This window comes from Bactrocera oleae, chromosome 2 (assembly GCF_042242935.1).
Source record: "Bactrocera oleae isolate idBacOlea1 chromosome 2, idBacOlea1, whole genome shotgun sequence".
NCBI lineage: Eukaryota > Metazoa > Arthropoda > Insecta > Diptera > Tephritidae > Bactrocera > Bactrocera oleae.
The window spans coordinates 64,049,939-64,063,096 of NC_091536.1; the positions used below are offsets into that span (position 1 = coordinate 64,049,939).

Here is a 13,158-nt window from a genome sequence, read left to right on the forward strand (position 1 = left end):
GGTGCTCGGTCCACATCGAGTCAAGTCAGAGTCAACCGCACAAATATCTTCTTCCATTCTAAGTCAAGAATGTCGCCGCTTGTCGCAGTGAAATGCCACCATTCATTCACAGGTTTATCTGTCACCCGTTGTGAGGGGTTTTCATAATACCATGTCTATGCCATGCTATGCGGGCATGTGCACATGGATGCATTGGTGTTTAGGCGCAGTGATCGACGATCGACGGGAAGTCAAGTGATTGTGTAATACATAAATAAAAGTAACGGTGTATGAATGAAAGAGAAGGTAGATTGACAAGCTATTAGGAAAGATTAATGAAGACAGGCGGATGCGGCGAGTGTTTGACGTTGAAATAGCAACTCAATCATATGGAAGATCGGCAGATGGGTGACTGAAATGGTTCAGGTTTTTATAGTAAATTTTATATGAGCCCTTCAACAGAATTTCATATGGGTGCTTATTGCTTCCTTATATCAATTGCAGGATTGTGAATATACTTTTCACAAATTGCTAGATCTAGAGGTCATCGAAATGCACAAAATTTTTACAGTATTAGCCTAAAGCAATTTTTTAATGATGACGAGCTTCCTCCGATAAAACTGATATTGAGACAGAAAATATAGAAGGGAGTTACCACAGAAGCATCGATATAACTCGATGTGTTCATTATCTTGAGTTTTCTAGCAGGGTCCGTCATCATTTAATTTGGTATGTGAAGTTGAGCCAATACTTTTTTCTGAGTTGGTCTTTTTGACAGTTGTTACTTGTTTTATACTCAGTTCGGTTTGGTATTTTATAATAAGCAGACTTACTTCGGATGGGTCCAACAGTCGCTCTAATGACCGACACTGAATCTTATTTCCGGAATTTTCTAATTGACGGTGACCTACCAGATGGATTTAACAACACAAAAAAATTGCCAAATTTAAGCAACAAAAATAGAAATTTATGAAACGCCATTACTTTACTATAAAGTTACTGTTTGAAAAAAGAATTGTGTCACGTTTTTTTCAAACAAAATGAAAGAATTGATGGAAATCGATACCGATGTTGGCTCTTTATGTCTGTTTTGAAGATAAAAAATCACCTTGAACATTTGATAGTCATCTTACCTAGATCTCTTCGATTTGTTGAGATTGTTTGAAAATCAAATATACGCCAGCGTTCCTCAAACCATTGAGAAGTTCGAAAAAAACAAACAATCATCCTAAATCACCTCTATGCCTCTAAAGACGCTCGAAAAAAATAATTAACAAGAAAAAACGTTAACTTCTTTGCACCGAAGCTATAATACCCTTCACCAATACAAAGGCTCCTTACAAGAACTTGATTCCGATCGTTCAATGTGTATCGCAGCTATATGATATAGTGCGAAGCATAATTTGAATCGTGCCTAATTTCGTTTAGATACTTCGTTAAATAAAAAAATTGTCCATGCAAGCACTTTACTCCGATAGTTCAGTTAATATGCCAGCTATATGCTATAGTCCTCCGATCTATACAATTTCTTCGGAGATAAGAATAATGCCTTAAATAATAGTATATGCCAAATTTAGTGTAGATATCTCGTCAAATGAAAGAGTTTTTCATACAAGCACTTGATTGCGAATGTTCAGTTTGTATGGCAGCTATATGCAATAGTGGTCCGATATCGGCTTTTCCGACAAATGATCAGCTTTTTCGTGGGAAAAGGACAGGTACAAAATTCCAAATCAATAGCTTGAAAACTGAGGGACTAGTTTATATATATACAGACAGACAGACGGCCATGGCTAAATCAACTCAGCTCGTCATGCTGATCATTTATGTATATATTTTATAGGGTCTCCGACGTTTCCTTCTGGGTGTTACAAATTTCGTGGCAAACATAATATACCTTGTTCAAGGTATAAAAACACAACGAAAAGAGTGTATTCGAAAAAATAGTCCAAGCTAACTAACTACTTATATCTGAAATGCAATCACCACTACCACAGAGAGGGACGCACCTTCAAAACTCGGTATAGGTAAATTTAAAAAATATCAAGAAAGGGCGGGTAATTCTTGGCAGGTTGTGTCAAATCTATAAATTATCGATGAGAAAGCCGAGTGAGGCTTGGAGTTTGGAGGATACTCGATATGCCGGATTACACCATGGTAAAAAGTATGAATAGCACATATAAAAAATTGGTAGATGATAACAAAGCAGAACGGTAGTGCCTACTTCTGAGGCATTAACGCCAAAAGTCGATTAATACTACTAATTAAACAAATAAGAAAAGGCTAACCTCGGGTATAACCGAAAATTTCATACTTTTTCAACTTGCAAGGAACCAAGGCGGAGGAACACCTTCAGGTTTTGGCAAAACTTTATATCAAACTAAGGAAAGTAACGCCGTGATTTCATCCATTTAAAGAATAAGGATACACTGTCAATAGAAAGGGTCTCTTTCTGAATTTCATTCAGATTTTTTACATATTGACCAAAGATGCGGTATAAAAGTTCGAAAAATATTTATGTTAGGTATATGGGGGCTAAAGGAAATGTTGACCTGCTTTTACACATTTTTGACACAAGTTATAGTGAGATTTCGAAAAATTTTGAACGTTGAGGGCACTGCTAATGCAAAGTTTTTCTAATAACTTTATTGATGTTTGATTTTTACACTCTAAAGTGAAAGAATCATGCGGAATTTAAAAGTTTGTTAAATGAGAAGTAGGCGTGGCACACAAAAGCTTAAATCGGTCGAGTAGTTCCCGACATATACAATTTTACCTTAAGGTGGGCGGTGCCACGCCCATTGCCAGAATTTCCGATCCTATAAAGCTCTTCTCTACCAATCGGGTTGTAAAATGTTTTGCTTGTGGCTCATTTATTCAGTGCGTTATGGTACTTTTGGTAGTTTTCAATATACATTTTTTACCGGGAAGTGGGCATGTTTATTATCTATTTTCACAGTTTATATAACGCCATACCTATCTCGATTAGTTTTAGGTGATACAAACAACCGTTAGGTGAACAAAACTATTACACATACTCTGTAGCAACATGTTGCAAGAGTATAAAAATATATGATAATATATAATCACTGAATAGACAGATCAGTGCTCAGTTCGCCACTTTATTGGGACAAAACACATTTTTTGACTTGTCTGGAAACAATTATATACTTGTATTTTTAATGTCAGTTGTTCATGGGTATAAAAACGATTTTGTCGGTTTTACATCTCCGAACTCCGGAATTGAAAAAATGTCTCAATATTTAATGTCCTAACCGTAATTTACGATTTCTGTTCACTTTGAATATTCGCATGCAAATAGGGAAAAATGCAAGTATTTTAATTTAACATTTCCTCCAAGGAAGAGCTTCCCCAAGATTGATCAGAGATCATGTTCTTATACCAATGCATTTTACAATAACTAAAAAAGAAACAACAAAATGAGTAATGATTTTTCAATATGTGTACTTCCTGTGATGAAGAAGCATGTAAAAAGTGCATAAACAATAACAATAACAGTAACAAAGCAGATTTGCTATCATCATTGCAAGTAACACAAAATTCTATCCGGTAAAAAAAAAAAACAGATCCAAACCCCACAGTCAGCTGGTTAAAAGCTGCTGATGATGCGCCATCTATGTTACAGCGCTACCAATGCAACGTGAAAGGAACATTTTTAATTAAGTCATCAATTTCCGCTTCATCATATGCATAATGAAGCCAATGCGAAGGCTGATGAACCATGCAAAGACAAATAGAAAACCGAAGAATGGAGTTAAAAACTGAAATAAACACATTTCATTATTGCAAATATGTAAGCAACATAAAATTTTCCTGTATTTATGCTTGTATGTTTGTATCGCCTATGTTTTTGAGCATGTAGCAGCTGAAAGTTTGCGTGCTGCCGCATTAAAGCGCAGGTCTTTTAGATCTGTGGGCAGACACTTGAGGAAATGTTCTGATTTCGTAGCAAAAAAGTATTGCGCTGAGCTAGTGACAGCCGCAGCAGTAACAAAAACAGCAATAGACAGTGTGAATTAAAAGAAAAGTTGATGGAATAAATATGTATGTAAGAATGAGATTTGCGGCAGAAGAGCCTCTTCGCGTCTCCGAAAACCATTTTATGTAGGATACCACGCTTGCCACCAGCTATGTTATATACAAGCCAAATAATTAAGCAGCCAACGTAGCTGTCGACAAAAGTCATGCACTATTGTACGTTTGTTTGTATGTACATGTGTGAGGCTTTCCAACGTTTCCACCAACATTGAAATTAAATATTCTAATGAGCACTTAGCAGTTTAATATACTGTGTGGGTAACGTTATACTGTAATAATGTTGCTGCCGCTACGCTATCTAATAACAGCAACAACAACGCGTCGCAGTGCAACAGCGAAGATAATGCTCAACAACAAAGTTAAGGTTGTGGCGATAAAGCAGCGCTAAGCGACGTAAGTAAATTGCTGATGCTGCGTGAAGGTGAATGCTCGTGTGCCTGTGTGTATGCATGTAAATGCGAATATCATTGCTCTATAATGAAATTAACATACTCCGTACTGTATGGATTTTTTTTTTTTAAGGTTAGGTAAGTTTAAACTTGAAGTTTAGAACTCCTCGTAGACGTGCCAAGAATTAATATATGCCGACACAACAATTAGAACTTTAACTACAGTTTTTTTTCTATTTATTTATATTTTGGAAGGTATCTTGTGATGCGTGCATATAGAAGCATTGTTTAAAAATACCACTCTTCCACGACACTTCCACGGTTATCCAGTTTTCCTCACTGCAGCGGCCTTAGGAATGTTTTCGTCGGCCGTCATTCTAAACAATCATTTTATAAAAGCGTAAGTAAGGTTATGTAAGCGCTAACGTTGCGCAAATTCCTCAGCGAAATTATTTGCTACATACACTTCTATGAAGACTAATCTGGATATGTTGACAAAACTAAAATGCTTACAAATAACGATTGAGACATTCATATGTACTTCTGATACACCATAATATTGATAGCTGCAAGGTGTATGTTGTCCGATAAATACGAATTAAATATCTTCTACGGATTCAAATATTCCGTCATTTATTTTTCTTGCTAAGATTTTAATTAATATATTTAAAAGAAAAGAACAAAACATGCTTTCTTTTCGAGTTCTTTAATGCCCAGAAGTGGGTGCTCTCGTTTTAGCACTTAGTCTTTGTGAATAATAATGATGACATTATAATAACATATATGTAAATATATATGGAAAGCTTTGACCTATGAAAATAATGATTCGTGTGAAGTTGTTGCATTGCTATAAGTTTTATTATTTATCCGCCAGATTTTAAATTACAGAACTGTGGATTCGAAAACATCATAACTCATAGGTTCCTAGGTTATTTGTAATATTATTAAAACTTCAAAATAAGGTGTATGATTGTCAATGAAAAAATCAAAAATTAACTGATCGTTCCTGAACAAATTTTATTATCAAATTTAATATTATCATATCGACTAAAAATAAATTTAAAATCACTCGAACAGTATTCGACATCAAAAGACAAAATTCTGTAAGACGTTACTGACAAAATACATATATAATTTGATTTAAATAGTGAATCTGTCCAAAGAAACGTTGTGATGGACGCCACTGCTAACCAAGAACAACGTTCTGATTGAAGGTTTTTAGAAAATAATCGGATGTCTTTAAAAACTGAGAGCAATCACTAATCATTATTAAATAGTTTGAAGCAAGAATTAAACATCTTTAGGGACAAATTTTTGGTACTAATGGCATTAGGTGTCTGCTATATGTTCACATTTATTGCGATATTCGGATCGTGATCTATCATCGATGGCGAATGAATGCTACAAATTCAGTACTTATTGCGCCAATATATATTTGAAGAAAATAAATCAAAAGAAGCATTGGTTCAAAAAATGCTCGGAACCATTGTGACAAATTCACCAGAAATAATAGAAAACCCTTCTGAGACCCAAACCAGAGCAGAGACCGCATTGTCCCTCTAACCCTTAGCCCACTTTCTAAATTTATTCAAGCGCTGGACTTGGACGAAACAATGTAAAGTAAAAAGGGCGCAAAGACCTACGACCATTGGTCACAGTGCAAACTTAAGCTATATCTATTATACACCCACATACATATATCATTCTGAGATGGGTCACAGTAGAACATAACAATCTTTAGTGGAGACCAAAGGAAAGCCATTACATATTTTTTTCACTTCCTCTGAAAGCGCTTGGTGCGGTTGGTCGTTGCAATTACCGGTGCTGGCGGATATACAAAATTGCAATTACGGTAAAAGAAGATCAAAAGACGTGCAGCAAAAAAAGGGACAGAAAAATAAACAACAACAACACACTTAGAAAGTGCTTCTCTTCTAGACTTCATATGTGCGCTTTATATAGTTTTCGCTAAAACATTTTGCTGGTTTGATATTTTTTCCCACATATCTACGTTTTTATATGTATGTATGTGTGTGTGTGAGTTTGTGGCTTCATTATTGACAATATGACTGGTAACAGCACGTTGTTGCAACGTTGTGTCGCTGAGCTGCTGACGGCACATTGATGATGTTGGCGACAATTTTGTTTGACGTCAGCGTGTTGTTGTTGTTGTTGCTGCTGCTTTTACCTTGCATAAAAGAGCAATTTGAAGTGCAACATCACAGTAACGCCAATGACAACAAGAACAAAAATCCAACGTGCAACACGAAGCCTTCTAGAGTTGATGCTGTTATGTAAGTGGATTGGCGGCAACAACATACAAGAACAACAAAAGCAACAACGAAAAGCGGAAATCTACACTAATAGAACCGTTGCTGTCACTGACTAGATTACACACATGATTGTTGTTGCATTTGTTGTAGCTGCTATGTTATGGTTATGATTTAATTTTTCCAAAGTTGATTTTATCGGTTTCGGCGTGTGTGTGTGCCGTCTCAATACATAAATTTGTTGCAAGTTGTTTTGGGTTTTGTTGTTTTATACTACTTTGTGAGCACGTTTTGGCGCTATCATTGTTGCCGGATGTGGCTGCGCGGCTGCGGCGTGACTGTGGCGATGGCAGTTGCTGTTGTTATTGTTGTTACGATTTGTTCAGCACACTCACTCTGCATGCCCAGGTGAATCTTATGCAAACAATTCCACCATACATACTTACATATTAGTTGGTGCATGCCCCACCGACTCCTTACCACTATCACTTACATCAGTGTTGCGTTGCGTTGCGGCGCACGTTGAATGCAGCTAAACAGGAAATGTGGCAACTATTAGTGGCATTTATTTATTCATTAAGTTCAGTTAGACACTAGGAGGAGCACTAATTGCAGCACTTAAGTGTGCAAACACACAGAAATATGCGAGCGAGCAACGCACACGCCGACACACACACATGCACGCACATGAAGGCACTCGCAAATCAACTCTGCAATGCCTTAGAGTCGAGACTCAACGCCATAGATGTACGTGCCACACGTTCACGTGGTAATTATGCTTTGTTGCCCCGAAGCTTTCGATCTTGCTGCAGTTGGCCGGTTCTGATTGGCAGCACACTAAGGGGGAGTGTCATCGAATTAACTCGCTTAAATTAGCTAACTTTTTGTGATCTAAAACATCATTTATGGAAACGTGCTGTAAATATTGCATGGATTTTATTGAGATTCTGCGAGCGGTTCATTATTTTCCAATTTTCCACGATAATTTTCACTTTTCCGCTGAGCTCGAAAAATATATGAGAGAATTGAAAATATTGAAATGCTCAGCTTATGTTATTAAGATGTAAAAGACAGATTTAAAAAATGCCGAAATCTGAAAATGATGGACCATCTCATTATATTCCAACGACTACTACACTAATCAGCAAAGAACATTTGTTTTGTATACTCTTCCACTCTTTGCAGTAGCTTCTCCGCACATTCAGATGAGTCTGATGGGTGATACTGAATCAAGTTGTTGTTTAGGTTTGACTCTTGGGTTACTGTTTATGACCGAATTTAACATAAAAGCAAGGGTTCAAGTTAAGTTGACTTTACAGTCGTGGATATTTATTTTTTTAATTCAACAATAATAAAAAAAACTTTATCCTAGATTATATATCTTCGTTGTAGCTTTTCTTGTGGAAAAAGTTATCTCGGTCGCTTGATGGTTGATGTCCCAATCCCTCTTTATCAACTAACCAAGCAAATTGGGGTAAGTAGAGAATATTATTTCTTCGCATAATAAATATAAATAATAAAAAACGGTAAATTCGGCTATAATGAAGCTATAAATACTCTTTATAGGTGCATTTTCTATAGCACAATAAGGAATAATAAGATGCGTGTCATCGGTCAGTGGGTATGGCAGCTACAGACTTATATGCTATAGTGGTCCGAACGATCAATTTATTTAGAGATCGTAGCGTGTTTCGTGAAGTTATTTTGTCAAATAAAAAAGTTTTCCAAACAAGGACTTGGGTTTGATTGATCAGTTTGTATGGCACCTAAATGCTATAGTTGTCTGAGTTCGGGGTTACAAACTTCGTGGCAAACTTAGTATATCCTGTTTAGGGTATAAAAACTAATTGTTAATCACAAAACTTTTGCCAACTTGATAGAACTTTGGCGTACCGTATGATCTTCTCACCAAAGTTCTGTTCCTAAAGCAAAGTATAATCGTGGAACAACCGACTAAACTAAAAGATTTGTTAATTATACAAAAGTGGACGAGGTTAAGAATGTATTTCTAATACGAATAAAATATTCTTAAAAACATTAAGCAGCTCGGAAGCAGCTTGAAATTGATAAAAGTATTTTTTTAACTTTCCTAGTTAAAATGTGATTGTGCATTGCTTATTAAATAATAATATAAGGTTCAGCAAATTTAAATTTTCATTTTGAATAAAGCAATGCAGAACAGGTCAAACAGATTTTATCACTTACTTAAATCGCATTTTGCTCATTATGATAGTTATGCAATACTTGAACACTGTTGATATATAATATAATATGTATTTTACCTGCTATTATACCGTGGAATATTTTCAGAATAGAACTAAATTTGGATTTTAATTATATACTTGTGTATATATATATATATGTATAAAGCTATAAGCAGTCGAAAACAAATATATCTCATTTTTATTTGCATTTTAAAATGTATGTAAATTAAAAATTTTGCAGCAAGACTTATATAGAATTTAGAATTTGGAGCTAAATTATAGTCTGGGCATAAAATAAATCTAAATTGTTTCTAAATACAATAATATGCACATAGGTATAGGTATACAGGTACATACCTATGTACACATATATACATATATGCCTATATATAAATATTCCAGTGACTTTATGGTACAACAATATACAGTTACTTGCAAACCTAAAAATTGTAATGCCAATAGGTATATCCATTTTTTTTAGCTTTAGGATTAGATCATGCTTGCATTATATTATATAAATGGATTTAAGTATGCATGTGCATAGTACAACAGTTGTATTTTTCTTCTCAAGTTTACATTTATTTTAGCTAATAACCAACAACAGGAAGGTGACAAATCGAACGAGCATTTGATATAAATACACTAGCCTATTAAATGCGGAAAATTTCCAAGAAGCTTACCATTCAAATGACTATCTTGTACCTTTAAAATATAACTTTTTACAAGAGAATAGGCTCAAGCATAGCGGATCAAAGAGGATTATTGGATTGATGTTTCTTTCAGTAATTTCATCTTGAAAGATAAGATAGATATTTTGGTTGCTAAGCTCATTATGTTTTCAATCAAAACCTAAACCAAAAAGTAGTATAGTAATATAGAGATTGCGTGTTTCTTCGAGAACAGAAATTTTTGAACATAATAGCAGTCAAAATTTTGCCTGACCTACTAGGGTACAAACTATTTATCGATAGAGCAGTAGATTTAGTTTTCACCTATATATACTTGTACTTATATTATATCTTGTGAAAAAAACGAGTATTAAAAAGACTTCCTATTCTATAAGTTTACGGAAATATAATCTTAGACTTAATTAATAAATTTAAATTCCAGATTTAAAAGTCAGTGGAGAGTAAAAAAAATGACAAACAGATTTTAACAACATATTCTAATGTACTTTCATGTGTCAATCGTAGATAATATTGTCTGGAAGACATACATTTTAATTGGTTGAAAAGGGAGGTCACTTAAACCATACTAAGCAGCATTAATCTAGTTCAGCCCCCTGGAAATATATAATAGTTTTTGTGGAACCAGCTTTAAATATGTATCCAAGGACAAAATAATAATGTACGATTTCTGTCATTTTCTGTATTTTTTTTATTTTCAAAGATTTTAATCTCCAAAAACACGCTTTATATGGTCGAAAGTACGTGAGTATATATATATTTATTTATTTACATATAATTGCAATATTAAACTAAAATTTTAGCAACCAATTTTGAAAAAATTCTGCATAAGCTAAATTTGCTTATATTATATATATGAAAATTAGCCAATTTAAATTTACTTGTAAAAAAAAAAGACAATGAAAAGAACATAAATTTGACTTACCATTTTTTTTCGCTGATTTATGACAACATTAATTTTTTAGTTGTTTATTTGTTGCACTTTTATCGCAGCACTTTAGAGCTAATGCTTAAAAGCATATGTTTTTGAAAACTGTGGTTTTTATTAGTATTATGAAATAATTTTGTTACGTTTTTTTGTATTTTACTAATTTTTTAGCACTATTTTAGGTTGGAAAATATTCATAAATTTATTTATACGGCTACACAATTATGATGTTTTTCGTGTTTTAATGCATTTTCCGATTATTATTTATGTGTGTGTATTTAATGTGTTATATTTTATGTCAGATTTTTTGTTTTGTTAGCTAATCGCCGACTTTTTCAACTTCATTCGATTTTTCATTCGCAAAAATTTTTTTATTTAATTACTTTAGTGTTTACTGAGTTGTTTAATGCATCTGCAAAATAAGAGAATATATATAATATATATTTGTATATTATATTTCTTTTGCTTTAATATACTATATCTATAAATTTTGATTAATGTCTGATGAAGTTTTTAGCTGAGTTGTAGGGGATAGATTTGAAATTTTTGAATAAATAATTTATTAATGAGTGATTATAAAATTTAGGCTTTGTAGTAATGTTTTTTTAGGTCAGATTAAATAATGAACTAAGAAAGACTTAATTTTAATAGTAAATTATTTATATAAATTTTAAAAATGATAACAATCGTTAATCATTTCTTAGGTTTAAAAGGTTTTAAAATAAATTAAGTTATTTATGCATAAGTTTGAATACATCGCTATTCGCATTGAAATAATCATTCACCGTCTTAAATTATTGACTACATTTTTGAAACATTTTAAAATTAACAAATTTGTCTCGTTCAAAAATTTGATATCTATGTTTTTCAGAGCTTTTAATTTACTAAAGTAAGAGACAATTGGTATTGCATAAAGTTATAATTTATTTGTAATTAATAATGATCTAACGTAGTGCTAATGATTGAAATAAAAGTTCGAAAATTTTGGTTTAAAACTAGTAAAATATTGTAAGGCTTTCTTGCAGCTTTGAATACAATTTAAATTTTTCTTTTCTGTAACACAATGATATAATTGGAATAGAAAATCTATAGATTTAAGTAAAAAAAAGATAATTTAGCTGTTCACACTATGGCGTAAATTATTTAATTTATGTTAAGTTTGGTCAAACTTAAAGTTTATACATAATTTTGTTGCTTCATTTATTTCACTTAAATACTAAAATTACGCGTAAATATATTTTGTATTTTTTTTTGTAATTTACTTATTTTGGAAACAAAGGCTATCACAAAGAATGTATTTATCTCAGTGTTGACTTTTATTATATATTTGTATACTACTTGTATATACTTGTATATATATATTTTTTTTCGGAAAGTCGACATTTTCATTATAATTGATTAGTTGTTATATAAAAATAAATAATGTTATATAATATCTACTGTTGTCTGAATACCTAATAAGGCGATCGTCATTTGACAAAAAAATTCGTTAGGCTGCTTCATATGTTTGATAGAATATAGGAAAATAGTTTTAAATTTAAATATATTAAAAAAATATTTATATCCATCCATCTATATCCAAATATTTTGTTAAGATGAATCAATTTGGTTTCTCTAATAAATATTTCCTCACTTATATTATATTAATACTAAAATTTTTTAATTAATTATTTTTTAAAATGCTTGCATCTATAAGTAAAAATATATATATTTTTATCGAACTAATAATCATTTTTAATTTATAAAAAAAATTATTTTTATCTAAAAAAATAATAATTTTTAATTTATAAAAAATTTTTATAAAAAAATACTTTTGTTCAGAAAAAATGTTTCTTATCCAAACACAAAATTATTAAAAACTTAGTGGAAAAAGGTAACCAGCATTAATATTGAATCAAAACAATGTTTTTTTTACATTTTCTAATTAATATCTCGCTACAAACTTAATTCAAACCAATAAAACATTTAAAGTTGAAAACCACAAACTAATATTGAACGTTTGAAATTTTTTTTGCATTTTGTTATGAATGTACACACTAGTATTTATTTCTAACACAGCAAAATTAAATTTAATATTCAAAATAGCAAATTTTATTTTCGAATATTCAAGAGTCTGATAAATTAAATTTTTTTGGGTGAAGCCGGTTAACAGCATATAAAATCTATAAATAACTTTAATTAACCAGCGAAAGAAATCAACAGTCACGTAATTCACTCAATAATAATGTAAACACATTTTAAAGGCAACACCAACAACCCGTTAAAAGGTATATAATAAAACAACACAGCAATTTTACGCTCAAATCTTGAGGTTTCGTGTTTATGTAGTTGAAAGCAAGGCATTTCAAATTTATATTTCCAGCACATTTTAATAGAAATTCTAAGGCAAACGCACATAAATGACGGTAAGTAAAGTGGCAACGTACCACAAAAAAGTACATATAAACACAGAAGCAACAACAAAAACAACACAAACACTTATTGAGAATCATTAATGTAAACAATAAAGCAGAGCCATAAAACAATTTTTGAATTTTAATTTCAACACGTTCTTCAAATTACATTATTTGCATACACGTGTGTATGCGTGTGTAGATATGTGCTTATGTATTTTAATTTTTTTGTTTTAAATTTCATCATAAA

At 32.1% G+C, this 13,158-nt stretch overlaps 1 protein-coding gene across 6 annotated transcripts in view; it reads right to left on the minus strand.

The window, feature by feature from the left end:
• The window catches only part of LOC106624081 (uncharacterized), a 220,501-nt gene that overhangs the window by 206,698 nt on the left and 645 nt on the right, over nucleotides 1–13,158 (minus strand). For all 6 annotated transcript variants that reach the window (XR_011394799.1, XM_070105490.1, XM_070105487.1 and 3 more), the window contains exon 2: nucleotides 10,513–10,927. The gene's annotated coding sequence lies outside the window, so the exon portion shown is untranslated. The remainder of the gene's footprint in view (nucleotides 1–10,512; nucleotides 10,928–13,158) is intronic.